Source organism: Musca vetustissima, unplaced genomic scaffold (genome assembly GCF_032173495.1).
Source record: "Musca vetustissima isolate MV318-11 ecotype Yass unplaced genomic scaffold, APGP_CSIRO_Mvet_v1 utg111662, whole genome shotgun sequence".
NCBI lineage: Eukaryota > Metazoa > Arthropoda > Insecta > Diptera > Muscidae > Musca > Musca vetustissima.
In genome coordinates, this window is record NW_026874480.1 from 122,484 (window position 1) to 150,385 (window position 27,902).

Genomic DNA, 27,902 nt, shown 5'->3' on the forward strand with positions numbered 1-27,902 from the left:
TATTTGGCCCAAATCGGACATTCCGAAATATGTTAAATAAAGTCCTATAGTTCATATAAAAATAATGGAGTTTTTCCTCCCCAAACTAATATAGTCTCTACGGTTGGAAAATGAGCCCGACACCATTAAAATCCTTATAAATAGACTTGATCTTTAGATGCTGAATATGGCCAAAGCTCGACTGGTATTTATAATTTTCCCCCCCAATGAGAATTCAAATTACATAAAATCAAGTTAGACCCAAATTAGTGATCATGGACCAATATCGGTAATTTTTAGTAAGAAAGATTGCAGCCACTTGTGTTGAGAAACGTGTGCAAACCCTCAATATACCGAAAATTGGGGTTGTCGATATTGATATTTAACGCCAAATGAGAAAAATTATGGGACAATACGTGCCAAAACTCCCGAATAATATAGGGTACCAGTATATGGAGTTGGGTCAATATTTATATTTTTGGGTTATTTATATAACTACAAATATTAATTGTTTGGGAATATTAAAGAAGTAATGTAATCGAACTTTTGGTAACGGTTTGGTCATCAAGTCCGCAATTTCATGTTCAATGGATCCTTGATATGCCAAAATATCGGCTTCAATTACATTTTCTCAAAAAGTGCTATAAAGAGATACGCTTCGTTCGCTTCTGAAACTCTGAATTTTGATACAGATATGTTACCAATGAGTATTACTGGTAATAATGGTTTTGGTTAGACTATTTATTTTCCTATAAAACGCAGACCGGGTATTATAATCCTTCCGTTGGGGTTTTTGGCATTGGAATTTTCCTTGAAACTTCACCCAGAGCGCCTTTATAAAAATACAGCAAATTTTTTACTTTCTTTTCCGATTTGTCCAATCGTATTCTCCTGTTAGTGGTTTGATTGTCTTGCTAAACTCCATAATTCTGACGTTCAAATTCCCTATATTAACAATTGCAGGATTTTCTTTTTTCCAATTAATTTTTTAAGTCATGCTGTGCTCAGGCATACGGGCATGTCTAATTTAATATGATGAATAATTTATATTCTTTATGGAGTCTCCGATGAATATTTCGATGTGTTGCAGATGGAATCTCAAATTTAGTACACACTTCACCTAATAATGTATGGTATAAAAATGATTCCACATCTTCAGAATTCATTTCACATCAGCACCACACTGACACCCTGAGTGTGTGCACTATTCTAAAAATAAATTTCCACATGATCATATTCATTATTCTTGTCCCACATTGAACAAGCAAAATCCCGTATTGTCTAGTGGTTAGGATATCCGGCTCTCACCCGGAAGGCCCGGGTTCGATTCCCGGTACGGGAAGTACCATTTTTTTGTTTTCTAAAAAACTATGTAAATATATTGGGATTACTTCCCCTCTAGTTAATATATATGTGTATATATGTAACTTCAAACTCACTATTTATTTTTCATTTCATTCAATCATTTCATTATGGCATTGTGATAATTTTTACTTTCATTTTGAAATAATTTTCTATACGAAATGAGAAAAAAATGACCACCAGCCGGCGACATAGATATACTATACGTACATATGCACATGCATATGTAGTAAGTAAATTGAAATTTGAAATCAAAATGGTCATAAAATACATTCGTCCACGACAATAGATTACCAACATTTTGACATAGTTTTCCCTGCCATTTGTTTGTAAAAAAAAATCATGAAAATTTATACTTATGTCCGTCATATAAAAATGTGACGTGACGATATTTCTTGCATTTTCGCTGTGCTTGCATTCCCAGCTTGTTTGTTGGTTGGGCGATAACTTGCGTGCAGACATAACCATGCGTTTAAAGCGGGATTTTTGTGCGTGTTGCAGATTTTATTTTCTACATGAACACCTTGTTATGCCATACAAACAATAATAATTGAAATGGAGATTGTGTGGTTTTCATGAAAAAAGAACGAAATATGGTGCAGTAAAATGATAACATTTTAAGTGAATAATTATTATGAATTTATGAACCACGAAAAACTAGAGCATACTTTTAGGCGTTGTGTGAAAAGATCTAGATAATGGGGGTTAACCACAAAGAATGAATGCATTTAAAATTTTAATATTTGAAATTAAAATAAAATTAATTTGGTATTTTGGGTTATCATTGGAAATCTTCCTACCAAACATTATTAATTTGAGTCCACTTTTTAGTGTAGTCCCTTTATAATGGTTCATTTCCGATTCGAGTATTTTTGGGGTGTTTGGCTATTTATCAATCGAATTTGATGTTCTGGATTCTAATTGGGTAGAAAATATACCTACTAAAAAGTAATTCATATGGGTTCATGTCTTGTGGTAGCTACGAATTTGCTCTAATTTGGTATTTTGGGTTCCCATTGGGCATCAAAATTATAAATATAACGAGATAGTAATTATCTATTTTTGATTATCATTGGGTGGCAAATCTTTCTTACTGAAATCTTACCAAAATCAGTCCATAATCAGGTATAGTCCCCATATAATGGTACCTCCAATTTTCGACATTTTTTATTTGATATATAGTACAGGGAACATAATAGAAACAAACATATCATCTTTGGAGGACCATTGAAATGGAATCTAACGAAATTAACTGCGTGAAGTTGTAGATATTTGAACTAAATTAAAACAACCCATACAGATACAAAAATCTGTGAAAAATTTAATGTCAAGCATCGAGCAAATATGTATAACATCTATATATATATATATATATATATAAATCGACGTCTTTGAGCAAACGTGGCATCCACAATTTGGTATGCTGCAACACGCTGCAAAATTTCGTGAATATAGAACAAACATAGACTCCTCGGTGCGCCATTTACATACAATCGGACGGAAATATATATGAGAGCTATATCTAAATCTGAACCGATTTTAACAAAACTTGACAGGTATCAATTAAGATCTTATTCAATATTCTGTGCAAAATTTTGTCTCTAAACTTGGCATACATCAATCTAGACCTAATTCAATACTCTGTGCAAAATTTTGTCTCAATCGGACCAATATTGGGAGTTTGGTGAAACTATATATGGGAGCTATATCTAAATCTGAACCGATTTTCTCCAATTTCAATAGGGTTCGTCCTTGGGCCAAATAAGTGACATGTACCAAATTTCATCCAAATCCGATCATAAATGCGACCTGTACTTTGTTCACAAAAATACATGGACGGACGGACAGACGGACATGCATTAATCGACTCAGAAGGTGATTCTATGCATATTCTCAAAAGGAACCATGGGTCTATTTCGTTTCCTTTTGTATGTTACAAACATATGTACAAAGACATAATACCCTGTACCACAGTGTGGTGAAGGGTATAAAAATATCAATATTGATCCAGCTTTTAGGGAAGGCCCCAGATAACACTACATCCCAAATATCGGTATTTTACGGAGCTTGAGCACAGTCTTCAACCAAATTGGAGAGCAATTTTGGATTCTCGTTGAGTAGAAAATTTTCCTATCAAAAATTATCAACATTGGCCCATGTTTTCGAGTAGCTCCCATATAATGGTAATTTCCATTATTCGGTATTTTGGGGATTTTCGGCACATGTTTCTATCTAATTGTTTGTAATTTATTATTCCTATTAAACATGATCTATATTGGTCCAACTTTTAGGGAAGCTATACCCCAAAGATCGGTATTTTGGGGAGCCAATTTGAGAAATTTTTCATATTTTGAAATCTCATTGAGTAGAGAACGTCATTAACAAAAATTCGAAACACCCATTATTCCTACTAAAAATTATCAATATAGGTTCTAACTCGATTTTACAGGTTCTCATGCGGTTACAAATCTTCCTACCAAATATTATCAATGTCACTTTATGCTTTGATATAGCTCCCTTAGAACGGAACCGTGACATTTTGAAGACTTAAACCGCATTTTCTGGCCGACGGGGCTGTATATAAAGGCCCCATTTTTGATATAACCCCACTATGTATAACAAAGGCCACAACGACATAAGTGATGCCTCTGTTTCTCTGTTTCAAACCAAATTCAATTTATTATTTAGTAAACAATAATGACAAGGAACTTTGGGAATGTCGTATTTTTTTATTTCCTCGATCAATTTTTCTTCCATTTTATTATTAATGGGAGAAATCCAGACGACTGACGTTCGCGTCTAGCGGCTTGACGCTAGAATACATTTTATTCATTTTTGCTCAGCGTCATACTAAAATTTTCTCTTTTGCTCTCTATTGAGTTGCGTATTTTAGGTAAAAATCAAATATTTTCAAAGATTGTGGTCGATTTTTAACGAATTAATAATAAAATGGAAGAAAAATTGATCGAGGAAATAAAAATACAACATTTAGTATAACTTCGAATCTCCTGATTACAAAAACACAATCAAAAAGGAAGAAATTTGGAAGAGCGTTGCATTTTGTGCCGCTAGCCGCTAACTCTTTCGTTTGGTTTTCACGGCGGTGAAAAAAGTATGCCGCTGACTCCTCTGGTTGTGTTTAGATTCGCCGGTTGTGTTTAGACTCATATTGTGTTAGCAGAAGTGCTGCAGAAACGTCATTCCCATGGCCTATAAATAAGGTCACCAAGGGAGACCAACTGATTATCGATACCTCTCTGTCAAAATGCATTATTGTGAATTGACTTTCATTATGAAAACGTAAACAAAGTCGAAATTTTTGACATTAGACTTGAGAAAAAACGGCTGTTTTCCGATTTCGATTGCTATCTTGGTGACCTTATTAATAGATCTTGGTCATTCCTTTCTCATTACAAAACTCCATTTATATCGATTACATATGTACCTGGTGTAACATCGTCTATCAAATCACTGTTTAGAGTCCTGTCTTTAGCTCATCAATTATTATGTCTGCATTGATCCCACGTCCTTCCAAAATTGTAGCTATAGAATTTATTTTACGAGTAGTTACGTCGATGTCTGATGTACACTGCTAACAATATAATCCCATTTGCTTGGCAAAATTGTTTTAACTCCATTGCCATATTAGATTGTCATTGTCATATGAGATTTTTCATTATGCCAATTGTTCACTCCATTTACTACATATGCAAAAAATGTTTCAAATACCATCCATCCGATTTCTGACTTAACGAGGAACCGAAAAACAAGTAGAACAGTTACAGTTTCTTTTCCATTCCCGCAATTTATGGAATACACATCTCGGTATCCTTGCCCCAATCCCGGATGACGTTTCATGAATAACGAATACCATTTTCTTCCAGGTCTATTAGTTAGAAATGGTGTAGGAAGATTATAATAGGTGGTTATTGCTTGAACCTTTTGAATGGAAATCCAAATTTCAACATATCTTAACACTATTTCTCCAACCGGTCTTCATCGGCATTTGTTTATATTTTTCGGAAACCTTCGGCAATACGCCCATTTATTCTGTATTGAATTATAGAACGTGAACACCATATTTCTTGCTAGCAGCAAAAATTGATTTTGTATCATTCTGATGTCGACTAAAACGTTTTCTACATCTTTCTCCGAATACTGATGGAATGGTCGTTTTCTATTGGCAGCCATATTTATATTATGACGAGAAATATATATTATGACGAGAAAAGAAGTTTATATAAAATTAAAATATTAATGACTGCCGACTTTAGGAACCATATACAATCTAATGTGATCCAGTACTACATCCTACTGAAATACCCTTCTCACGACATTGAAAATTTGGATAGATATAGCAGAGTATATTTCATGTAAAAACGGTTGTATTTATGTGTAAAAATACCGATATTCTTATTTATTAAAAAGGGAGGACTATTTACTAAAATGATTATTTGATATTTGTTATTAATTTACAAAAGTCTCGCATGTTAGAGTCCCAACTTGCGCCGGTTCAATTTGTGCCGCGTTTCATCGATACCTATCAACGACTCCAGTCGAGTATTATAAACAAAATAATCAAATTTAACAAATAATAAAATAAAAAAATGATTATTTTCCCGTACCGGGAATCGAACCCGGGCCTTCCGGGTGAGAGCCGGATATCCTAACCACTAGACAATACGGGATTGTTATACAACCAAACGCTCAAATACTGCTATAATATTTATTGAAACGCCATGTGAGCAAACAAACATTCAAATCGTCCACACAGTGTCTAAAATTAAATCAAAAAGAATGAATAACGCCAGCAGACCAGACACGCTTCTTTAAACAAATAAATCTACAGAAACGAACAACAACAACAAACATCACCAAATAAAACAAGTTTTCTTTTATTCACTCTTATGTTGCTTGTTTGTTTTGCTGCTAGGCATTCTCGGCATTGCTGGCAAAACAATTCATTCATAAGCAGTGTTGTCAAGGGGTGCAGCATGGGGGGAAGATAGACCAACGGCCTCGCTTGCCCATAAGCAGCTATCACGTGCTTACAAAATATTTATAAATAGTATTTCAAATTTTCACTTTGTTATTTAAGTGGAAAATTACGTTCGAAATACATATAATACTGTGTCGAATGTGGTGTGTGCCCGGTGGTGCACCTATCGACAATTACTTTGAAGTTCATAAAAAATAAACTGCCAACAAATGAAATAAAATGTGTAACTCTTTTTTTCGATTTTCTGCCCCGACGACATTCTGTGTGGCAAAATGACGCGCCGCATCAATTTGATGCCCAATAATAATAATACTAACTATAATGAAATAAAGAAGAAGGATTCGTGCAATATGGTCGTTAACTTTTTGACCAAGTTCCAGGTCATATACTATTCAGTAAGTGAATGAAGATTACCTGGCGCGTTTTGAGACTTTGGTCTAGTGAATGAAGTGGAATTTTTAGGTATAGACATAGGAATAATGTGGATAATTTAAATAAGTACAATATAAAATGCGGATCAAGGATTTTTTCACATGAAATACACCATCCGAACATGTACGACAGAGGTGTTTAAAGCCATGTCTACGTTGCTGGCCATGTCTTTAGCTGGCACACAGAGCCCTTCAATGAATGAAATAATGAACGATTTTATATACATCGGTACCGCCATAAACACAACTAATGACATCAATTTTGAAATCCGGAGGAGAATAGTGTTGGCCAACAGATGCTACTATGGTCTGAGTAAGCAACTCAAAAACAAGGCCACCAGTCGCCATACCAAACTCACATTCTACAAGGCGCTTCACGATTTAGTGTAGCCCCATATAACGTTTTTTCACAGAATTGGCTGTAATTTGGCATTTTTGGTTCTCATGGTATAGTGCATCCCCGTACCAAAAATTATTATTATTTACCAAAGTTTCAGGGTATGCCCCATATAACGGTACGCCCCAATATTCGGTATTTTGGGAATTTTGGATAGGTTTTCCAACCGAATTATTAATATTGACCAAAGTTTCAGGGTAGCCACCAAATAACGGAACCCCCCAATATTCGGTATTTTGGATACGTTTTCCAACAGAACCGGCTGTAATTTGGTATTTCGGGTTCTCATTGTATAGCACATTTCCATACTAAACATTTTTAATAGTGACCCAGGTTTAAGAGTAGCCCTCATAATATGATACAACCCAATATGGATAATTTTTGACACGTTTTTATACCCTTCACCACACTGTGGTACCCTGTCTTTGTGCATATGTTTGTAACAGGCAAAAGGAATCGAGATAGACCCTTGGTTCCTTTTGAGAATATGCATAGAATCACTTTCTGAGTCGATTTATGCATGTTCGTCCGTCCGTCTGTTGATGTTAAATTGTAAACAAAGTACAGGTCGCATTTATAATCCGATTTGGCTGAAATTTGGTACAGCTCATTTATTTGGTCCAAGGACGAACCCTATTGAAATTCGGAAAAATCGGTTCAGATTTAGATATAGCTCCCATATATTTGTCCGATTTACGGACTTTAGTCCCTCCAAATCATTCGATTTGCACGAATTTTTGCATAACGTACTGAATTAAGTCTAGAATAATGTGTGCCAAGTTTCGTGAAAATCGCTTCAGATTTAGATATAGCTCCCATATATAGTTTCGTCCGATTTAAGGTAAATGGTGCACCAAAGTGCCTATATATCTATAGATTTGCACGAAATTTGGCATAAACTACTGAATTAGGTCCAGAATGATGTGTATTAAGTTTCATGAAAATCGGTCCATATTTAGATATAGCTGCAATAAATATTTTCGTCCGATTTAATGAAAATGGTGTACCAAAATCCCCATACATCTTTCGATTTGCACGAAATTTGGCATAGCATAATGAATTAGGTTGAGAATGATGTGTTTTAAGTTTGCTGAAAATCGGTTCAGATTTAGATATACCTCCCATATATATTTTCGTCCGATTTAATGTAAATGGTCCACTAAATACCCTATATATATTTCGATTTGTACGAAATTTAGTATAGTGTACTGAATTGGGTCTAGAATGATGTGTGTTGAGTTTCGTGAAAATCGGTTCAGATTGAGATATAGCTCTCATATAAATTTTTGTCCGATTTCATGTAAATGGTGTACCTGTAGTACAAAATGAAAAGAATCGCTGTTGCAATCAAAAATTTACTGTGAAAAAAATTCATTTCGGGGGGGTGGGGGCCGGGCCCCCTGGCCGCCCCCTGCTTACGTCCCTGCCGCAATGTATATATATATATATATATACATATTATTAATCGGAATAAAATTCGATTTACCCATGTCCGTATGTCTGTCCATCTATTGAAATCGCGATAGAGAGCATACACATCTCCGTATCCAAAATTATTAATATTGACCTTAGTTTCAGGGTAGCCCCCATATAACGGTACCCGCCAATAATCGGTATTTGGGGAATTTTGGGCAGGTTTTCCAACCGAACTGGCTGTAATTTTGTAATTTGGGATCTCATTGTATAGCACACTTCCGTATTAAATTGTTTTTTAAATATTGACCCACGTATAGGGTAGGGTAGCCCCCATAATATGGTATCCCCCACCCTCTCCCAATAAAGGGATTTTTGACACGTTCTTCGATCAAATTTGCTCCATTTTGGCACTTTGGGTTCTCGTAGCGGTATCACCACATCTCCGCACTAAAAATTATTAATATTGACCCAAGTCGCTATTTTCGATAATTTTGAAAACGTTTGTTAACCGAATTGGCTGTAATTAGGTATATTTTTTCCGTTTACTCTATGTATACCTATACTAATTTCCCTCAGTATTCAATTAACTGACAAACATATGCTAGTATCCCGGTTATCATGTATGATTCTATATCGACTTAACGTGTCTAATAACACAACAGCTGTTTAAATAAACACACACAAATTTGTTGGCTTGTTGCCGTTGCTAATATTATTAGTGGGCCAGGTTATAGTAACACTCCCCCATAACCTTTTTGTTTCCTCGGTCTATTTTCCTTTCCCTGAATTTTCTTTTTTTGTTTCGTTATAACCCCAACAGTTCCACCTCTCATCTCAATTAATGTGACCTCCCACTTGTTTACCTTTGTTTGTTGTTCTATGTTATTCAGTTGTTGTTGTTTTTTCTATCGCTTTAGTTAACAACAACGACGGCAACATTCAACAATTTCGCCGAACAGTAGCAGTCGATACACGCTCAAAGGACAAAAAAGTAGAGAAGTAGAAAAAAAGAACACACCTTTGTCTCCCCGCGCCCTCACGCAAACAAATCCTTTTTTCCTTCCCGTTGGGGGACACGTCGAACGTTCATGCATACGTCCTGTGTGTTTTTCGGGGACCGTTAAGGCTAACATTTTCTAATAAAAATTCTTTGTGATTTGTATTTTATTTCCATTAATAACAAATAGGCATGCAATTGCTTTTGCTGCAGCTTTTCCATACTCCGTTTACCCCTCCTGCTGTTGTTGTGTGTTTTTCTATTCCTAACACTGAAAATGTCCTGCATATAACATTTCGTGTGATCCTTTTGTTATATGTTGTTGTTGTATAAGAAAGGGAATTGTTAAAGCCATACACGAGGATTCACGAGATTGTGTGTTATGTCGTTATTGTTGCCGTTGTTATCCTTTTTATATTGGTCACTAATGGAAAATGTTTCTAGGAATTTAAGTATGGTTTTGCGGAAAGGATTAAATGTTTAAAGTTTCATTGTTTTTAATTCACAAACAATTTTATTTTTATAAATAAAAACATGTCACCATAACGTCTTCATGTGATTTTTGAGGCAAATCTATATTTTCGGTTTTTTATGGAGTTTCCAATCGAATTGAGAGTATCTTGTGTTCTATTACATGCTTAACTGGCTTGTGACAGAACGGTTGTTCCATAAGCCGAGCTTAAACCACTAAGGTAAGCAGTAAAGTCGGACATGATCGACTATATGATACCCTTCACTATGGGTATATTAAACGGATGCATCCTAACAGACGTCGCATTTTTGGAGGACATGCGATCTGTATCTAAATGTGAACCTACTTTGATCAATCCATAAACATGCCATTCGTTTGTTGCAATGGGACAAAATTGTGTAAATCGATTTAAAGCAAATATCAATCAGGCACCGGTTGAATATTTAGATCCTAATTAAAACGAAATGTCCCAATTAGCCTAACTGTGAGACTTTGGTGCACCTATTACTTAAAATAGGACGAAACTCTATATTGGAACTATATCCAAATCTAAACCGATTTGAACAAAACTTGACACACGTTAAACTACACTAACTTCCGTATGTCGTGCAAAATTTTGTGCCAATCGACTTAACATTGGGTATTTGGTGCACCATTTACTTAAAATCGGACAAAACTATATATCGGGGTTATATCTAAATCTGAACCGATTTTTCCCAATTTCAATAGGGTTCGTCCTTGGGCCAAATAAATAAGATGTGCCAAACTTTACCCAATTCGCATCATAAATGCAACTTGTACTTTGTTTTACAATTTAACATGGACAGACGGACGGACATGCATAAATCGACTCAGAAAGTTATTCTATGCATATTCTCAAAAGGAACCCGGAGTCTAACTCGTTTTCTTTTGCCTGTTACAAACATATGCACATAGACATTATACCCTGTACCACAGTGTAGTAAAGGGTATAAAAAGATTTCCAAGGCCATCGGTCTTGTGCGCATCTCATCCAATTTGAAAGACCATGTTCCGATATGTTTTTTCTACTTGATCTTACCATCGGATTCGTGGCCTTCCTTTCTGCGTGAACCATAACTTGGCTCGATGTAAATAAAATTGCAGCAACAGTTTCTGAAGACATTTTGTTTCTTAAATCTGATTTGCAAATTTTTAAAGAGCTAAATATACTTTATGCAGAAGCATTTGAGAATGGAAGAATTAAAAGAATGTTAATATTTTTTTTAATGTTGGAAATAATTTGTTTCATAGGGAATTTTTTAAATTAAGAACTTTTTGCCAGTACACTTCAGATTCCAATTTTTCATAAAGTTCAAACATTTCGAACTCTAAGAGTGCCAGTTTCGGCCACTCATTATCGAGTTGCTGCAGGTTAATATTGAATGATGGAAATCTCATCTGGAATATACTTAAGGTTTTTAATTGAAATGTTTGAGGTATTTTTCGATTATTAGTGTTATAAACTTAAAAAAAATACACATGATACTAATTACACATGGGCCCTTCAAAAAACTACAATTTATGACTTTTAAATTGTTTTAAAATTAACTAATGGGTCGATTACGGATGGCAACCAGAGTTTAGTTGCGTTGCCAGTTGTCAAATTTGCATTATGGATGGCAACTGTTGTCAACTTCAGTTGCTTCAAATATAATTTTTCGGCAACCATTTATTTCTGGTTGCTGTTTATAATAACTGAACTTTGTAGGCTTCCCATAATGGTTAATATTACTACAAAAGAACAATTTGAGGTCCTTATTGCCCGGATGGAAGCTCACCCAAATGTAGCACGCGGCGTGCGGACTTTTGGTCAAACCAAAGCCGCTATCGATGATGTGTGGAAGGCCATTTCAGAAGACCTTAACTGCTATGGCCCACCAACACGCATTCCAAATGAATGGCAGAATGTGGCGAACATCTTCTTTTGGGTCCATGATATGTACGTGTGTATCATCAATATATCCGACAACACCCTGGAACTTAGTTTTCGAATAAAAAAAATATTCTTCCCTTTTTCCTTCTCCGTTAATTTTGATATAATCAACATTTTACACAGTCTTTCCTCTATTAGCCGGATAACTTCGGAGAAAATCACCGACATTTTCGGTTGAGCCATGCCAAGGTTGAAGTCATTGCTATGGGACTTTTGAAAACTTCCCTCCACAAAAAAAAAATCAGAGCTGCTCACATTTTTAAGAGAGGAGGAATTGCTGTTGACCGCCAGGCTTTTCGGAAATCAGTGTTTAAGGCTTCATCTATGTACACAACGGCATCTTTTGGTAGTCGAAAATACGACTTCAAGCTAATATAAGCAGTTAATTGAACATTTCTCTAAACGTCAGCATCTACTCACAGAACTGATGGTAGTTGTAATAGATGTATCTCTTAAATGCCTTCTAATAACTGACACTGAGCTTATCATCACATATAAGTAGCTTTTCGGATATATTTTATTCATTATTTTTGTTTGTTTACAATATTTCTAGTTGTAGAAATGTCAAAACAGTATTATCGACAGCAACTGCGAAAAGTTGCTATTCATAATGTTAAGTTTTATTTCAATTGCGTTGCAACTTGCGAGTTCAACTGGAGTTTGGTTGCTTTCCATAATCGACCCATAAATTTTTATTATATTATTGCATAAAATAAACAATCATGTCCGGGCGCTATATGTTTGACATAATTCTTGCTTTCTTTTCTAATTTTTGAAATGTATTAATTTGAAAGTGGTTTTGGTCATTTTGAGGCCGTCAGTCCAGCCACAAATCCCAGATAGGAGCAACCCCATCGGAACCGTGGGAAGATTCTAATCACAAAAGAATCATAATCCTGGATCATCACACGAACCTTATTAATAGGGTAGAACGTCAGTTCATACCTACTAATGACAATTTGACAACAGTAAAACCGAAATATATTACGTACTGTGACTTCTATCTGAATGAGAATTATTTGTACCATAAACATAGCATTATACGAACTCGAGACACTGGAATTCCAAAATATCAGCTATTAACTAAAACTGCTGAACGCACAAAATTAAAAACACAAATTTACAACAACATATTATTTTGTTGTTTCTATTTTTAACAGAGATTATTTTTTGGGTGCCTCGTCTAAACAAAATGTGTGTGCGTGTATAATTATCGCTGGTTGTGTGTATGTGTACGCACATTACAAATTTGAAAGAAATTGTGATACATTCTTAAGAAATTTTACCTGATCGTGAATACGGAAAAGACAGAAATCACCACCGTAGATAATAGAACTGTTAGAGAAGTGTTGTTAATGTTTTCGAAATGATGTTCTTTACAATTTATTTAATACGAAATCGCAAAAACAAAATCGGGGACAACTGCAAACGACATTCGTTCAAAATGAACGTATTGTTATACATTATTGTTACACATTCCGTAGATCAAATAAATAATAACACCTTTGAAAGTTTATGGAAAGACAAACCCGGAAGATGATATGCTTCTAATAAAGTCACACCTTGGATTTATTTCAGTTTTTATACCCTATCAACATAGTTGGAATTATATTACGAAAAATTAGCACAGCGGCCCTAAGTCAACATCTCAAAATTGTTGTTCTTACCCCTAGGTCGGTCCAAATTATTATATGAATTTGTAGAATGGTTTTAGAAATATTAAAAAAAATATTAATTAATTATTATTAATTGCCTACAAATTACACGGTTCCTTAACAATTCTTTGATACATTGAAACCTCAAAAGAGCATCTTACAGACCAAAATACATCCAATTCGGTATCCCAAAAATTTCGAAATTTTTTCGGGTAGGCCTAATTTTACTGTACCCCAAATACTCGACTTTTTTGCCACGTTTTTAAACCGAAGCTACTGTAAGCTTGTATATTAAGTTCCCATTTCGTATCAAATCTCATTCCTAACATTTGTCAGTATTGGTCAACTTTTTTAGGCAGTTCCACATATAACGGTATCCCAATAATGTCGATATTTTGGTAACTTTTAGCACTGATTTGGATGTAATTTTAGTCTTAAGGATTCTTAAGAGTTACCAAATTTCCCTATCAAAATGTATCAGTATTGGCCCAGTTATTCTGGTAAGCCCCGTATAATGGCACCCCCAACTGTCTATATCTTGAGAATTTTTAGACAAATATTCCGATCGAATTGGCTGTAATTTGGTATTTTAAATAACTTTTCGGGAAGTCTGCATATGATATGGAAATTTTTTGATCCAACTGGCTGTACTCTTGTACGCCGAGTTCTAATTGGGTATCAAATCTTCCTGGGGTTGGAAAATCTATTTACCAAAAATTACAAATATTGGCCAAGTTTCCAATATTTATAATTTTTTCCCAAAATTTCGGTATATTGGGTTTGGTTTAGTCACTTTTTTCTACGGAATTGGCTGTAATTTTAAAAATGTGATTGAGATTATTGTGTCAAATCTTTCCACTAAAATTATGAATATTGATCCCCTACCCCCATACGAAGTTTCCCAAGCCTGTAATTTTTTATTTTAGGTTCTCCTCCGGTGGCAAAATTACCAACAATTACAAACATAGGTTCATGATCAGGTACAGTCCCCATTTCATACACCGTAATTTTGGTTATTTTGAGGAATTCAAGGGCAAGCACTAACATGGTATTTTGAATTTGATTTGAATAGCAATAATTATAATAGTTCAGGTCCTTTATAAGTATAATAATTAAGGCCACTAAGTGGTAACTACAACAACTTTCTGATATGGACTTAGGGTCGTTGTCCTAATATTTTGAAGTATTATTCCCAATATTTCATAGTAGTGTTCATAGTACTTTTATTGACCATGTAGCATACCAGCCGTGACGTCCGTCAGGTTTGAATTTTTTAATGAATTCTTTTTAATATTTGTAACGACATTATAAATTTCATACCAAAATCCAAGAATTGACGTAGTTACATACATATTTATATTTCAGTCACACAAATTAGCTTCTAAATGATACAAACAAGCAAAATAGTTCCTCGATGATTCACTAATGTTCTGTTGCTACAAACGATCAGTTCCATACCTCAAACTAGTCATGTACACAATTAACCTCCGTTATACACATATCCCATATGGTCTAGTGGCTAGGATATCTGGCTTTCACCCAGAAGGCCCGGGTTCGATTCCCGGTATGGGAAATTGTTTTTTGTAAACAAAAAAAAACTACTTAACAAAGTGTTCTCCCCTACCTAATGATTTCTACTTAAGTAACGATAACCACAGCCCTTATGTGAACTACACTGTTGTGTTTAGTTGTTTGGGCCAATAACAACAAAGCACTAAATGATACCCTGAACAACAAGTAAACAACACAGCACAACATAAATTGTGTGTGGTGTTGTTGTTGTTGGGCTCTGAAGATAACAATAAATTCCAGTCTGTGTGGAATTGTTGTTGTGGATTTTATTTTCTACATTGGGGTTTCCGAATTTTTAAAACATGTGTTGAATAGTGTGTTTTGAGTGCTATTTATTTTTTTATTGAATTTTTTCTTCATTGATAATTCTCATTCACTTTCGAGAAGATGGAACTAATAGATTTCACTTTTACAGTCGTCAAATTGTCATTAGTAGGTATGAACTGACGTTCTACCCTATTAATAAGGTTCGTGTGATGATCCAGGATTATGATTCTTTTGTGATTAGAATCTTCCCACGGTTCCGATGGGGTTGCTCCTATCTGGGATTTGTGGCTGGACTGACGGCCTCAAAATGACCAAAAACCACTTTCAAATTAATACATTCGAACATTAAATGATTTTATATTAGAAAGAGTGTTGTGTATTTGCTGATCTCTGATTAAAATTCTATGTTGATTTAGTCATGTTCTTGAATGAAGAATCTTCATGGAGGAGGAGGGTCAGGGCTGCCAGATTTGACGATTTATCGTCATTTTGACGATTTTTTGGTCAAAAATTGAAAAATGACGATTTGACGATTTTTGCCCAAAAATGACGATTTTTGGTCATTTTAGTAATATTGCAATATTTGGCAACATCAAAAATGAATAAAGCGAAAGAAAAAGTAAAAAGAATTTGAATATTTGGCATATGTGTGTGAGGTTTACTTTGTACTGTTACAAAGCCAACAACAGTTTACGTTTACCCAGATAGATGAAAAACTACCAATCAGCTGTGCCGTTCTCTGGGTAGACAGCAACAAAACAAATAAAAGTTAACGGTTGTTGTTTTTTGACACGGGCAAATTGAAGAAAATTGGTGAACGGAAACGTTGTTATATTAAATTTAAGTTTCAATTTATACAAAGTTATTACAATTTTAAAAATATTCGATTTGAAAGCATTTTTAAAATTGTATCTATGATAAGTCCAACGTATATTAGTAATGAAAAGAATAATTCATTTTTAGATATCCTTAAAGAATTTCCACATTTTGTGAACGAAGATGAAAAACAAAAATTGGATTCAGAATTTCGCGAACTAAGGTTGTTTGATTTTGATAACATTTGTGAAAATGATGAAACCGATTTATTTCGTTTTTGGAATGCAATATTTGATTTGAAACGTGGTGATGGTTCATATGTTTTTCCTATAATAACTAAATTTGTACGGAAGGTAATGGTATTACCCCACTCCTCAGCAAATGTTGAGCGTGTTTTCAGCCAAGTAAACCTTAATAAAACAAAAAGTCGAAATTCCCCCAATAAGGATTCAATGGAGAAATTTATACCAACGATTATTTAAAAGTTAACAAAACAAATTGTTATGATACGTTAATTAAAACCGACATGTTGAAAATGATTAACACAAATATTTCTTTTCAAAATGAATGACTTTATTAAAGTCGAAATGACTATTCAAATATTTATTTATAAAATAAATGAATTCCTTGATTAGCTTTAAAAACCGTGTTTAATAAATTGAATACCTCTTTTATGTTCATTTTAATAAAAAAAATATATTTAAATATATCTAAATGTGCGTATTTAAATTTTTGACGATTTTTGATAAAAAAAAATCGTCATTTTGACGATTTTTCCAAAAAAAAAATCTGGCAGCCCTGAGGAGGGTATCCGTTCAGTGCTGCCAGTTAAATTTCATGAAAAATCGTCAATTTTTCAGAAAAAAATCGGCATAATCGGCATTTGTATTTTTAAAAATCGGCAAAAAATCGGAAGCATATAATTTATAAGTAAATTCATATTTTTTTGGTTTATAACAAATCAATATTGTTTATTACATTAAAAAAAGATAACAAATTCAATTCTGTATAAAAAATAACATAAAAGATTCATTTTTCTACAAAAAATGTAGATTTTTCTAAAATGTAGTAATTATTATGTACACTAGTGAGATCTTTCAGATCATAAAAATAACTTACAAACTAGTACATATTTTTATTGCACAATTTTAGTAATTCATTATCAATTTTGAAATTAAAACAATATAAATTATTTAGTTTGAGGTATTATTTAGAATGAATCATTCTCAGGTGAGCTTCTAATTTTAGTTTTGTTAAGGTTTACCTGACTAAAAATTCGTTCCTCATTTGCTGTGCAGTGTGGAAGAACCACAATTCTTTGTACAAATTTAGACAAAACTGGAAAAGCTAATTTGGAGTCCCCACATTTAATTTCGGAAATTTTTTTCCAAAAACTTTTTTTAATTATATTCTGCATTTTCAAAAATTTCTTCAAAATTCAGAACTCGGAGTCTAAAGATTTGCCTTATTCGATGTAAAATATAAACTAGACAGAGTACAATGCTGACAAAAAATGCAGATATCTAAGCCATTGAAAACGGCTGCGGCGAGTCGCCGATAGTTATAATGATTTAAAGCTGCCAATTTTATATGTTTGTATGGTAACGCCGTATTGAATTAAAAAGTTAGACAATTTGTGTTGATTGTTGAAATATCGGCAATTCTGAGGCAAAAATCGGAAAATCGGCATTTTCCATTTTTAGAGTGAAAAATCGTCAAAATGCCGATAAATCGGCAAATATGGCAGCCCTGTATCCGTTACAAATTTGAGTATATGAAGGTTCCGCCCCAATTTTGGGGATATTTTTATGTTCCGAGCAGTGTTACCGCTGGGAATTAAAAAAAAAAACTGTTCCGAGAATATGTCAGATAAAAACGTTTTTACAGATAATATTTAATATGTAGATCCATGTTTTAACTAGACTTTTTGATTTTTGCCGACTTCGACTTTTAGACTTTTTAATACAAAAAGTCGAAAGTCGATTTACTTATCCCTAGTTTTAACACAACCCTATATAAAAGTTTCCCCTCGTTTTATGCATTGTTCTATGGCTCTTGGTGGGTACTCGAATTCTTTGCAAACAAGTTTTTAAAGATCCATGATTAACATAACCGCCATATAATTTTCAGTATGTTTTCAAAAAGTGTCACGATCATTTTAAGTATTCTTAATGCCTATGATATTGTGGAGAGAATGTAGTTCGGGTCGGTCGAACTTATCGACGTTTTCAATTGTTTTTGGTTCCTCACCGTGAAGGGTCCAAATGATCGGCCCTGCCGAACACAACTCCATATTTATCTTAGGTCTAAACGGAATTCTTCGCTATTTACACCATTATATACCAAATTAATGACCCATAGCTACAATTAGTCACCTTTGGTCTGTTACCTTACTGCAAGAATCTACTATTTTTAACTACGATAACAAATTTTTCTTTATGATATCGAAAAAAAATAGTAAAATCTAGTAGATTCTTGCAGTACAGGAACAGGCCACTATTGTAACCTTCAGTCAATAGACTTTGACTCGTCTATAAGGACTACCTGAACTTCAATTAAGTCTGCTCGTCTATAAAGACTTAGTTCAGACTCAAATCAGTTCGTCTATAAGGACTCCGTTTAGTTCGTCTTTAGAGACTCGTCTACAAAGACTTCCTGTCAGTAAAAACTCCCTCATATAAAAAGAATCCATGTCAGCTCGTCTATAAAAACTCTCTTTAGCTCGTCAATAAAGACTTCCTCCCTCGTCTACAAAATATTCCTGTCAGTCAAAACTCCTTCAGCTCATATATAAAAACTACCAGTCAGCTCGTCAATAAAGACTCCCTGTCAGCTCTCCAATAAAGACTCCCTGTCAGCTCGTCAATAAAGACTCCCTGTCAGCTCGTCAATAAAGACTCCCTGTCAGCTCGTCAATAAAGACTCCCTGTCAGTTCGTCAATAAAGACTCCCTGTCAGCTCGTCAATAAAGACTCCCTGTCAGCTCGTCTATAAAGACTCCCTGTCAGCTCGTCTATAAAGACTACCTTCAGATCCATAAAGACTCTATTCAGCTCCCCTATGAAGAATCCTTGAGCTTTGGGTCGCCTATAAATACTCTCTAAACTTCAGCTCATCTATACAGACTCCTTGGAAATCTATAGATCCGCTGAAATCTATAAAGAATCCCAGAGAATGTCCTTCAGTCTCTTAGTACTGAAAATCGCCCGCATTCACTTTTAATTGTCCTGCCATCTAGAACAATTATCTTCTTGATGTCGACAGTATCCCCAATGCATTTCCGTTTAAATACAAATTTTAATTGTGTTAGTTAAAAATTCGACAAAAAAGAATCCATTTAAAAATCATTATCCTTAACATACAATTTATTTCTATGATCTCATTTCTTGCATTATTTTCCCATTGTTTCTGGACAAGCTTTAAAGTTCATTAATATCACATTCAACCACACATGCACACTATTTACCACTCATGTTTTCTGAAATGGGTTAAGTATGATGATGATTCCATTTTGTAACCTTAGGCGCCATACTCAAACACACACACAGAAAAAGGACACTTGTGTCCCGTATGTTGGTATATATAATATTTGTCCATTAGTCGGGAAACTGGACAAGTTGTCCTGTCATCAATGTAAAAATGAGAAAAACATGTCATCATCCTAAGCCATTTTTACAACAACAATGACAACATTGTCATTCATGATGCATTTACTGGATATCCCAGTTTGATGTTCCTGTTGTTGTTGCTGCTCCTGCTGATGTTGCTCCATTTCAGGAAACAGGGATATGTAATGATTCGTAGAGTTTTCCCTGCTTTGTTTTCTCTTTAGCTATTATTTATATGCTTTCGTGTTCCGTATAAGGATAAGAGTCCACAAAAAAAGGATTTGTTTGCTTTCTAATGAAAATGGTACTCAACGCAGTTAACCATGTCCAATAACCAGAGGTTACAAAATTACATGCAAGTTGTGGAGCAAAAAATAGAGTAGGATGACATAGCCAGTGCAATTAAACAAAAATTTAATGTAATGGAATTTGAATTTTATTCATTCCTATTGGTAGGATTGAATCACTGAATAGATATAGAATAGAGCTGGAGCTTATGGCTGACAGAAATTCTTAACAAATGACCTTAGAGGGACTCTATATAGTCGAGTTGACAGGGAGTCTTTTTAGACGAGCTGGTAGGGATTCTTTATAAGCGACCTGATGGGAGTCTTTATAGATGAATTGAAGTGGGTTAATATAGATGAGCTAAAGTGAGTTAATATAGATGAGCCGAAGCGAATCTTTAAAGACGAGCTGAGGGGAAAACCACGTCTCATTTTTAAGCAAATTGGCTTTAAATTAGCTTTTCCTGTTCTTTGCGGGTTGGAAACGTCTATTTCGGTATAGTTCCAGTTTTTTGGATACGTTTTCCAACCGGTCTCAGATAGTATTCCCTATATTTAAGTTCCTTAGACGGCCTTCATTTTTCGGGAAACCCCCCAAATATGCGGATCTTGAGGATTTTGGACAAGTTTTTAAATCAGTTTACTGAAGATCTTCAGAATGACTTCTGTAACTTGAAGAACCTCAGCATATTTTAAAGAGATAGTAGATCCTTAGATATGTTCTGCAGATACAGAATTTGAACAAGTTTTTTTTTTATATACAGAATATCCTCAGAAGGTCTTCTATAAATATAAGAGTTTCAGATGGAGATAGTGGACTCACGGAGTTCTTTTATGGTGAGAAGACTTCTTCAGAACTATGGTGATATAGATCTGCGTTTTAACATAGCCCACTTATGAAGATCTCGCAACATTTTCGGTAATAAGCGGAATATCTCCACTGAAGTGACTGCAATTTGGCATTCCGGGATATTCTACGATGAAAAACTTCTTAGCAGAAAACTTCCGAGGTAGGTTCATATTTTGAAATAGGCCCCTATAAAGAGGGACCAGCCACGTTTACGATATTTTGAAGATTTTAGCCTGGATTCTTTGTCACTGAATATTTTTATACTCTCCACTATAGTATGGAGTTTGGTTTTATCTTTGTAACTCATCGAAATACCTTTGTATCGGTTCCCTGTAATTTAACACATTGGTCACCAAATCACTGCAATACAAATGATCAATATGGGTTCATTTTTTCGGTTAGCCCTCATACAAAAGTACACCCAAAACATGCGGATCTTGAGGATTTGGATTTGGTATGTTGTGTTCTAATTAGGTTCCAAATCTTTCCTCCAAAAATTATCAACATCGTTTTTTTTCAGGTAGAACCCATACAAAGTTATCCCCTAATTATGCAGATCTTTAAAAATGTTGACTAAAATGATCTATATTGGTCCATTTTTTGGGTAGCCCCCATATAACGGTAGCTACGTTATATGGTTGCTTTGGTCTCGTTTTGAACCGAATTCGCTGCAATTTGGTATTTTGTATTCGTATTTGGTAACAAAACTTCCTACCAATTATTATTAATTTTATTAAAATTATTATTAAAATTGGTCCCCTTTTCGGGTAGTCCCCATACAACCCCTTTTTATATTAAAATATAACTGATTTGTCCCGGGTTTTGGTGTTGTCCTCATATAGGCGTAATCCACCATAGCATGGGGCATATTCGTTACTGGAATGTATGGAATTCTAAGACGATTTAGCCATCTGACCAGAATTGATCGGCCTGCATTTAGGCCAAGCCCCCATATAATGATAACTCCTGATTATCAGTATTTTTCATATTTAGCGCAAGGGAAGCTCAATACCTACCTTCAAAAATATAATATTAGGTTCGAAATTAGCTATGTCGGCCCTTAATTAGGCATAGCCCCTCATATAATGAAAACCCCAACTATTCCCTATTTCCTACACGATGTAGTCAATATTGGTCCCGCTTTAGGTATAGCCTCATATAACTTTGCCCTCTAAATTGCTGTATTTTGAGGATTTTGTACACATGTTCCACCCTACCATACGTTATCAATATCGGTTCACGTTTTGGGATTTTGAGATTTTAGGAAACATCACCATTAAAAATTGCAGGAATTTGTATTTGGTGTACATTATAGTTTAAATCAATAGATTTGTAGAATTGTTGATTCTCTGTATTCCCTACCTCTCGATTATTATTGGGACTTATGGGGTCTTTAGCAATGATTTCAAAGGATAGCCTTTTTATACATTTTCCAAACATCCCTTCACTCTATATTTAATTCTTGCCCCAAAATCCCCAAAAATATTTATGGTTACCTTAACAGGCCATAAAGCTTTAATAGATATTTATATTTATGTATGTCTATATTTGTATGTACAAGATATTCCAAGGTAACTAATATTTTCGGCAAACAAAATAAACACTTTGTTGTTGTTCATGTCTTACATTCAAATTCCATTTCGAAATAAACACAAGAAATTCTATTTGGAAATGCACTTCACTCCAACCAGCCAACCCACCAACCGACGAACTACTGAAAGCGAAAAGTGACTTTAATGACGACAACAGCAGACAGGCAGTCAGTCAGTCAGGAAGGCAGACAGGCATTCAAGCGACCAAACTCAAAAAGACAAACAGAGACATCAGTCATTTGGGAATAATTTCATTCGCATTCCCCAAACACGACCTGTATCCGGTGTATAATTCACCATTTTATGTTTATTTGCGTTTACATGAAAAATAAATTTACAACTTAAGAAAAGAAAAGTAAATTAAGAAAAATGTCTGAAAGAATCCACCGAGCGAGCGAACGACGGGAGAATAACAACCATAACACGGTTTCATCCAATATAACTCCAAAACAAATGACAGAAAAACAACAACAACAAAAGGACGAACGGTAATGTTCCAGCGAATGTCACTTGAAAATCCCCCGCACACTCTCAGACACACACACAAAGGAATGTAACAAACATTTATTTGGCAACCAGGACATCCAACGTTCGTCATTCATCTTTGGAAGTGAGAAAATCTTAGTAGACGGAACGCGGCTCGGTGGAAGTTCACTTGGAGTTAAGGTAATTTTTATAAACAGCAACAAAACACCAGTTGTTCATTTGAGGAAAATACAAAAACAAAAATCCATATCCTTTAAGACAAAAAAAGTGGAACACATTTTCCCGAGAAAAAAAGAAAACAAACAACAACAGAAAAAACCCTTCAAAATTTAAAGTATGTTTTGTGTTCTTTTAGCTGCAATGGATGAATGTTTTCGAATCGTAAAACCCCAACACAAAATATACCCAAAGGACATATTAAAGTAAGAATTTTGTTTTTGTTGTTCTGTTAGATGTTATTCTGTTTCTTGTAAACGAAGAAAACATGTCTTAATTCCGAACACAATCCGACCACAAAACATGACACTAATAACTTTATAGCCTACTAACATTTATTTGGTGGCTTTAAAGTTCGAAAAAAGTACCATTAATTTTCGAAAAGAGTTCTTCTTATTAATTTTGTTTATATCCTGTCGTGGGACCAATTTGTGGCAGCGGATAACAAACATCTTGAGGTCGGCAGGATTTACATAGTATTAATGAGTAAGCATAGTATGTGACTCTTGCCGATTAATGAATATTAATTATGTGTGCGTAAATCCTTGTTATCATAATTTCGTGATTGTTCAATAAATGAGGGAGTTATTCGAATATATTAATAGATATCCACAAATAGTAATCTAATAAATAACAAGTAAAAATGACCGAGCTGGGGCGGGACCTTTTATAGGGCTACATTGATAATTTTCCTCTTAGATTTATGTCAGCTTCCGGAAAATACCCTATAAAATTACGTCTACAAATACGCCTAATACTATCAAAATATCAAAAGTGGGACGGGAATTTCACATAGAAACTAGGTCCAACACGGATAATTCGGATGGCAAAACTACAGCGGGACCTTAGACCTTTTTATACCCTTCACCACACTTTGGTGCAGGGCATTGTCTTTGTGCATATGTTTGTAACAGTCAAAGGAAACGGGATAGACACGTGGTTTCTTTTAGGAATATGCATAAAATCACTTTCTGAGTCGATTTATGCATGTAATCAAAGTATAGATCGTAATGAATTTAGTCTAGAATGGTGAGTGCTAAGTTAAGTAAAAATCGGTTCAGATTTAGATATAGCTCTCATATATATTTTCGTTCGATTTTATGTAAATGTTCCACCAAAGTCCCGTTATATCTTTCGATTTACACGAAATTTGGCATAGCGTACTGAATTGAGTCGAGAATGATGAAAGCTAAGTTTCGTGAAAATCGGTTCAGATTTCGATATAGCTTCCATATATATTTTCGTTCGATTTTATTTAAATGTTGCGCCAAAGTCCCTTTATATATTTCGATTTGCACGAAATTTGGCATAGCGTACTGGAGAATGATGAAAGCTAAGTTTCGTGAAAAGCGGTCCTGACCTAATATATAGCTCTCATGTATTAGGTCAGGGAAAAAGATTTCCGATTTTATGTAAATGGTGCACTAAACGCTATGCAAAACTTTGTCTCAATCGAATATAGATTGAGACAAAGTTTTGCATATCGTACTGAATTGGATCTAGAATGGCATGAGTAAATTTTCTTTGAAATCGGTTCAGATTTAGATATAGCTCCCATATATTAGGTCAGAGAAAACGAAATCCATTATTTTTATATGTAAACTATAGAACCAAATATGCATGACTTGTTGTCATTTTTCGATCATTTCTCAGATTTTATCGACATTTTCGACGGCCGGCCTACCTGTTCTTCAACATCAAAAATTCCGAATTTTTTCTTTCTCTCACAACTGAATGCACCAAACAAAAACAGCAAAATAATTTTTTTTACTGCGAAATGTCAACCTTCCAACGAGTATAAATCTGAAATTGTTTCATCGATAATTTACTAGAAATCTAACAGTACAGCCATCTGTCTGAAAAAAATGGATATCATTTCCCCAACCTAACATATGGAACATTTTCTACAGTGATGTTTTATGTTCTCCAAGAACCCGGAATGTCAAATTATGTACGAAAAATGCTGCTTAAGCCTTCAAAACAACGAAAATTTACAGGGCCTACATAGTATGTACATCGAAATAGTTTTGCAAAAATGTTTCTTAATCTCCAGGAACCAGGTTCTTGGAGATTTGATATTTACCAATAAAAGTCGGTAGGGCCATGATATTTTCCTACAAATATTTTCTGTCTGTCCATATTGGTTCGATTCTGATCATTCAAATATGATGTTTTTAGTGTTGCTGATAATGTCCAAATTTGTGTTTGTGTTCTGACCAGAAACGGATATCAATCCTCGATAGTATAGTGGTTAGTATCCCCGCCTGTCACGCGGGAGACCGGGGTTCAATTCCCCGTCGGGGAGGACAAAATTGTTTTTTTTATTTTTAAAATGTTTCTTTTAATTTTTTTAATTCCTAATTAATATTGCTGCGTAAAATTGAATCAATTTCCATACGTCTCCTACAACCTCAACGAATTAATTAGTAATAAGTTCGAATATATTGCATATAAAAATCTTGTATTAGCCTGAGATGGACCGTGGATAAACTGGGTAAATGCATTTAGTCGATTTACTCATGTCCGTCGGTCCGTCCGTTCGTTTGTCCATGTTAAATTGTAAACAAAGTACAGGTCGCATTTATGATCCTAATTGGATGAAATTTGGCATAGGTCACTTGTTTGGCCCAAGGACCCTATAGAAATTGAGAAAAATCGGTTCAGATTTAGATATAGCTCCCATATATATTTTCGTCCGATTTAATGTAAATGGTGTACCAAAGTCCCTATATATCTTTCAATTTGCACGAAATTTGGCATAGCGTAATGAATTGGGTCTAGACTGATGTGTGTCAAGTTTCCTGAAAATCGGTCCAGATTTAGATATAGCTCCCATATATATATTCGTCCGATTTAATGTAAAAGTCCCTATATATCTTTCGATTTGAACGAAATTTGGTACATCGTACTGAATTTGTTCTAGAATGATGTGTGGAACCTCATGGAAAATTTCAAAACGATCAGCCCTTTATTTTCGCCCTCTAATGTGGTAATGGGTTACTAAATAATATATTAATACCTAAGCACCTATAAATATTTAAGTGTATCTCTTACATCCGAGTACCATCAACCATTCCTCTTGGATATATTATCAACTTCTCGGGTCTATGTTCTTCATGGGTAAATATAAACGCTATAGAATACAAATTTTGTATTTTTTTCACACACAATTCAGGGTCCATTTGACTCGTTAAATATTGACCGATCTTTATTAAAACGAATGCTTATTTTTTGGCCCGATCTCCTGCGCGATTTTTGGGCCATAATTGCGGCCTCTGGAGCTACCAGAAAATCAGACAAAAATAAAGTTGTTGGTCTATTTCATACCCTAAATATTAAACGACCTTTTCAAAAAAAAAAAAAAATAATAATAATAATAAAAATATAGAAGGGTCGTTATTGGCCAGAACCCATCCTACATGCAAAATTTCGTGAAGATTGGTCCATAAATGTGGTCTGTATCGTGTTTACAAATTATAATGGACAGACGGACGGACACACATGTCAAGATCGACTCAGCTAGTCGAGATATGACTATATATTCTTAAAGGTGGGTCTTAAACTAATATTTCGCGGCGTTACAAACTCTTGGAGCTGCACAAAGCTATAATACCCTGACAAGATAGTTGTGTTGGGTATAACAATTAATAGCATGGAAAATGAAGCCTCTGGGTCTACGTTTTGATATAGGACACATATAACCGTACCTCCCGATTTAAGGTATACCCACGTGTTTAAAGTATTATAAAACAATCCACTAGTACTTTGTACACTACAGATAGTGAAAATTTAGAAATTTATATCAAATTATTAATTCTAGAATTATTTTTTAGAAGCAGTCATTAAAAAAATGGGATGGTTACAGCATCACTTGTGCAACATCATTTGTGCATGGATTTTAATTGTCAATATTACTTGCTTCGAATATATGGAGATCAATTATTGGAATCCCTATACGTTGTCGAATAAAAAACCAACCAAACACAAACCGCATTATTTAAGCAATATAAGTGGAAGAAGCATTGCCCTCATTTGTATTCATATGCTTGTGTTCTTTCTTTTGAGGGCTGCTATTTTTAGCGCTGCCACAAACAAACCGGTCTGTAGAATATTCAACTGTTCGATTAAAAAACGAATAAACACACACACATTACGGTGGTGAGTTTGTTCATTCGAGTCGTTTAGTACACGAAATGAAACTCAACACATGTGGTAGAAAAGTTACAATGAGCAACGAGTTCACAACAATCCCGTATTGTCTAGTGGTTAGGATATCCGGCTCTCACCCGGAAGGCCCGGGTTCGATTCCCGGTACGGGAAGTACCATTTTTTTATTTTTTATAATTTATATTTTGTTTCTTTTGTCTCATTATAAATAATAATAGAAAGAAATTTAATTCAATTTCTTTGTTTTGGAACTAATTTAAAAAATAAAAGTTTTATGTTTGTTGTTAAACTAACTTTTCGCTGTGAGATTATATATTGTTGCCCTCTTCGCCTTGTTTGCTTTTAATAAAACCTGTGGTTAAGTTTTCTAAGACACTAT

The 27,902-nt window shown here is 34.5% G+C and overlaps 5 non-coding genes across 5 annotated transcripts; 4 read left to right on the forward strand and 1 right to left on the reverse strand.

Annotated features, from left to right (window-relative positions):
• Positions 1–1,249: 1,249 nt before the first annotated feature.
• On the forward strand, positions 1,250–1,321 carry Trnae-cuc (transfer RNA glutamic acid (anticodon CUC)). The gene has a single exon. It is a non-coding gene; the product is annotated as a tRNA-Glu (tRNA).
• A 4,636-nt stretch (positions 1,322–5,957) lies between these two features.
• Positions 5,958–6,029, reverse strand: Trnae-cuc (transfer RNA glutamic acid (anticodon CUC)). Its single transcript has one exon. It is a non-coding gene; the product is annotated as a tRNA-Glu (tRNA).
• Positions 6,030–15,163: 9,134 nt separating this feature from the next.
• Positions 15,164–15,235, forward strand: Trnae-uuc (transfer RNA glutamic acid (anticodon UUC)). The gene has a single exon. It is a non-coding gene; the product is annotated as a tRNA-Glu (tRNA).
• A 10,354-nt stretch (positions 15,236–25,589) lies between these two features.
• Positions 25,590–25,661, forward strand: Trnad-guc (transfer RNA aspartic acid (anticodon GUC)). Its single transcript has one exon. It is a non-coding gene; the product is annotated as a tRNA-Asp (tRNA).
• Positions 25,662–27,604: 1,943 nt separating this feature from the next.
• Trnae-cuc (transfer RNA glutamic acid (anticodon CUC)) lies at positions 27,605–27,676 on the forward strand. The gene has a single exon. It is a non-coding gene; the product is annotated as a tRNA-Glu (tRNA).
• The last annotated feature ends 226 nt before the right edge of the window (positions 27,677–27,902 follow it).